General features: G+C 54.0%; 1 non-coding gene across 1 annotated transcript in view; it reads left to right on the forward strand.

The window, feature by feature from the left end:
* The first annotated feature begins 4,459 nt into the window (after nt 1-4,459).
* LOC126432029 (small subunit ribosomal RNA) overlaps nt 4,460-5,000 on the forward strand; it is a 1,911-nt gene continuing 1,370 nt past the window's right edge. The window contains exon 1 of the ribosomal RNA XR_007577821.1: nt 4,460-5,000. This exon is cut by the window's right edge and continues 1,370 nt beyond it. This is a non-coding gene — a ribosomal RNA (small subunit ribosomal RNA).

Genomic DNA, 5,000 nt, shown 5'->3' on the forward strand with positions numbered 1-5,000 from the left:
GAAAATACGGCGAAACCACATGCAATACCTCCATCTATGCGAATCTGACAACACTACGTCCGCCATGTCGAGCGCACCACAAAACACAGCGCCATCTGTAGGTCTCCCGCGGCATGACGTCCTGCAACGACGATACCGCCATCTATGAGACGCCAAGCCGACTAAGACAGCGATGGGCCCACAGTGCCCATCTTTCGACCCCACCCACAAAGCCTGCGTCCTCTGTCGACCACAGCACCCCAACGCCAGCGCCTCTGCCGCACGAAATCGTCGACCGGCAATCACTCCACCGGCGCCCCACCCTAACCGCCCAACTCGCAACTCCAGCGGATGAACGGCGGACTTTTCCCGCAGTCGCAATGTGCAATCCACCCCTATAACTTGCGTTTCATGAAGAGTTATGTCCAATATGCGACATTCCCGCTGTCCCTATACATGAGCTGCGAGCTGTACCAGTTACGAGCTAGAGACGCGATCGCGTTGCTCTCTGTACGAATGCCGATGCTGAGCGGTCAGCTAGGAGGCGCTCCATCCATGTCGGTACCGGTGGGCGTTGCACTCGCAGTCGCAAAAACGTACGGCAAGTATATTACTCGGAAGAGTTTATGACAGTCCAAGCCCCCCTGCGTGGGGAGCGTCTTTCTAGGCCATGACCCACCGGAAGGGCGCAGCGTCCCCCACCCCAGACATGTGACGTCACACTATCGGTATTGACGACTCGACTCATTGCTTATAATCATTTGCCATACACCGGTGGAAGCTGCCGAGACGAGTAGCTACATAGCGCGCTCGCCGTGTCACTAATGTACAGAGATACAACAGTTTCGACTGGAACCGGATTAAACGTATACACGGCGCTGATTAGTAATACATAGACCCATCAGAATACAGATAATATATACAACTGTCCGTATACATGCTGAAAGACTCTGCTCACAATCACAACCACACGGCAGCCACACACTCTTATCACGCACTACTCTCCGCCTGTAACACGCACACAGACAATATGTAAGCACCAGCATGGAACAACACCCAGTGCATCCTCTCCGCCACATGAGACAATCCACACTGTCATAACCAGACTGGGAGGTCCACTCAGAAAACGGAATATCCCACCCCCCCGACAACCACCATTGCTCAGCTAAGCCACCAACACCCACACATGTCCTACACAGGGGTGCACCCAACATCACAATACTGCCTCCTCTCACAGCACACAAACAATGGCAGGAATGAAAGACACAGGTCTGCCACAAGCATGGAATCGGAGCGCCGCCTGTCATGAGCCAAAGGTGCATCCTGACGTGGCAAATCAGATGATGCCGCAGGCATCCACTTACTATAATCACAATCAACAAACCGACCGGCCGCCCCCCCCCCCCCCCCATTACACCTTTCCATACAACAATGTGTACCTTAACCTAAACTATACTGTACCTTAACCTAAACTATACTGTACCTTAACCTAAACTATACTGTACCTTAACCTAAACTATACTGTACCTTAACCTAAACTATACTGTACCTTAACCTAAACTATACTGTACCTTAACCTAAACTATACTGTACCTTAACCTAACCTATACGGTACCTCAACCTAACCTATATTGTGCCTCAACCTAACCTATGTTGCGCCTTAACCTAACCTATGTTGCGCCTTAACCTAACCTATGTTGCGCCTTAACCTAACCTATGTTGCGCCTTAACCTAACCTATGTTGCGCCTTAACCTAACCTATGTTGCGCCTTTAACCTAACCTATGTTGCGCCTTAACCTAACCTATGTTGCGCCTTAACCTAACCTATGTTGCGCCTTAACCTAACCTATGTTGCGCCTTAACCTAACCTATGTTGCGCCTTAACCTAACCTATGTTGCGCCTTAACCTAACCTATGTTGCGCCTTAACCTAACCTATGTTGCGCCTTAACCTAACCTATGTTGCGCCTTAACCTAACCTATGTTGCGCCTTAACCTAACCTATGTTGCGCCTTAACCTAACCTATGTTGCGCCTTAACCTAACCTATGTTGCGCCTTAACCTAACCTATGTTGCGCCTTAACCTAACCTATGTTGCGCCTTAACCTAACCTATGTTGCGCCTTAACCTAACCTATGTTGCGCCTTAACCTAACCTATGTTGCGCCTTAACCTAACCTATGTTGCGCCTTAACCTAACCTATGTTGCGCCTTAACCTAACCTATGTTGCGCCTTAACCCAACCTATGTTGCGCCTTAACCCAACCTATGTTGCGCCTTAACCCAACCTATGTTGCGCCTTAACCCAACCTATGTTGCGCCTTAACCCAACCTATGTTGCGCCTTAACCCAACCTATGTTGGGCCTTAACCCAACCTATGTTGGGCCTTAACCCAACCTATGTTGGGCCTTAACCCAACCTACGTTGGGCCTTAACCCAACACACGTTGGGCCTTAACCCAACACACGTTGGGCCTTAACCCAACACACGTTGGGCCTTAACCCAACACACGTTGGGCCTTAACCCAACACACGTTGGGCCTTAACCCAACACACGTTGGGCCTTAACCCAACACACGTTGGGCCTTAACCCAACACACGTTGGGCCTTAACCCAACACACGTTGGGCCTTAACCCAACACACGTTGGGCCTTAACCCAACACACGTTGGGCCTTAACCCAACACACGTTGGGCCTTAACCCAACACACGTTGGGCCTTAACCCAACCACCGTTGGGCCTTAACCCAACACACGTTGGGCCTTAACCTGCTCTGTAATTGTCATACGACGCGTTAAATTAGTGTAGTGTTGCCTAACTGCAACCCCCGCAATATAGTTTGCTACTCGCACTGCCCGGTCCCCAGTGTATCGCTTCATGTTAAACACCTTGCAGCTATACACTGTAATGTGGATGGCAGCAGGACGTACATGCTCAATGCCCTTTGCAGTTGTTCATTGGCATTTGCAGTTGTTCATTGGCATTCGCATGGCGAAGCACTTAGCCTACGCTGTGGTACGGCCTGTGTCAACTGTCCGCTGATGTTGTACGTCCAAATCACACACTGTACTGCACATTGGTCCTCATGTACTGAATGATACATCGTGGTACATGTGACCGTACAACGACTGCGCCAACAACGGCGAACCATGCGGTCCAAATGTTGTGCACTCAGCTACGTGTCGTCTCCCTATAAGAGCTGGATTGCAGTGTGGTATGCCCTGGATGGCGATCAGCATGAGCCGTCTGTTGATGTAGTGGCGCGTGTTGTCAGACGTAGTCGTCTCTTCTCACACACCGTGATAGCATGGTGCACTGCGTTCCACATCTGCGACATGCGACAGAGGCCGGTTGACAGTCGTTCGCGCAATGGACATCGCATACGTACGGGGGCCACCTTCCACGTGTTCGCGAAGCGTGCACATGTTGTTGCGTGTATGTGGGCAGACATAGTGTGTCGTGACACCTGACACAGGCATGCAACAATCGTTGAATTTGCAAATGGCGATGGACGCCTACGTTTGCTGGTGACGTTACGCAAATGAACAACTGGTAAACCGTTGTGGTGCGGTTGTTCTCGCTAGAGGTGAATCAGTGATGGCGACGATCGGTTGAGCTACCAACCGGTTGTTCCAGCGATACCCACCATGCCCACGAACGTGAATGGCATCTGGGTGTGAAGCGATACGCGGCGGTGGCTGGGTGGGACCGTCCCCGGCCGGTGAGGGGGGGCCTCCCGGCGTGCTGGCCGCGCGGTGCGTGGGCGCACGCGCTACAGCCGGCTGGTGGGGGCGGCCAGTGGCAGGCGCGCCGGCCGACGGAGGCGGCAGGCGGCGCAGCTGCGCGCCGGCGCACCCTGCACGCGGCGCCGTGCGGCCAAAGTAGGTCCTCGCGGGCCCGGTGCGAAGCGCGGTGGACATCTGCAGTGTGCTGGTCCGATTGAGGACTGTGTGCGCTGAGGATGCGCCGCCGCCCGGCGCTCGGCGCCGCGACGCCGTCTGCTGCTCGGTCGCCTCTGCGGTTCTCGCAGGTGGTTTGTATCGCAGCTGTGCGGACGTGTTGGCGCGTGCGCTGTGCTGGGAGAGTTCGCTTCGGCACCCAAGTGGGGCTTTTGTCCTTCTGTGGCGCTGGCGTTGGAGCTGCCGGTCACCGTAGGTGGCGCGTGTTGTCTCCCGCCGGCAATGCCACGACAGCACGCTCCCGGGCCTCTGTCGGCAGCGGCAAGCTCAGTTGGGAGCACGGGTGGTCGCACCTAAAGCGTCTACTCGCCAAACCCCGGGCGATTGCGCCTCTCTCGAACCCGACCAAGTACTTAGGACGGCGCTGCGCGCCGCCGGGACCTGAGAGGGTTTCGAGGTGTATGGTGCAGGGGAGCTCAGCCTCCTCCTGTTTGCAGAATAATTGAGCGGACGCTTGCGTGTTCGCGCGGGCCCCCGGGACACACTCCCGGGCGGCCGGCTGCTCAGCTCTAGTTGACGCAGCTCCCTGGTTGATCCTGCCAGTAGTCATATGCTTGTCTCAAAGATTAAGCCATGCATGTCTCAGTACAAGCCGCATTAAGGTGAAACCGCGAATGGCTCATTAAATCAGTTATGGTTCCTTAGATCGTACCCACGTTACTTGGATAACTGTGGTAATTCTAGAGCTAATACATGCAAACAGAGTCCCGACCAGAGATGGAAGGGACGCTTTTATTAGATCAAAACCAATCGGTCGGCTCGTCCGGTCCGTTTGCCTTGGTGACTCTGAATAACTTTGGGCTGATCGCACGGTCCTCGTACCGGCGACGCATCTTTCAAATGTCTGCCTTATCAACTGTCGATGGTAGGTTCTGCGCCTACCCATGGTTGTAACGGGTAACGGGGAATCAGGGTTCGATTCCGGAGAGGGAGCCTGAGAAACGGCTACCACATCCAAGGAAGGCAGCAGGCGCGCAAATTACCCACTCCCGGCACGGGGAGGTAGTGACGAAAAATAACGATACGGGACTCATCCGAGGCCCCGTAATCGGAATGAGTACACT

The sequence above is a fragment of the Schistocerca serialis genome, unplaced genomic scaffold, assembly GCF_023864345.2.
Source record: "Schistocerca serialis cubense isolate TAMUIC-IGC-003099 unplaced genomic scaffold, iqSchSeri2.2 HiC_scaffold_1119, whole genome shotgun sequence".
Lineage (NCBI taxonomy): Eukaryota > Metazoa > Arthropoda > Insecta > Orthoptera > Acrididae > Schistocerca > Schistocerca serialis.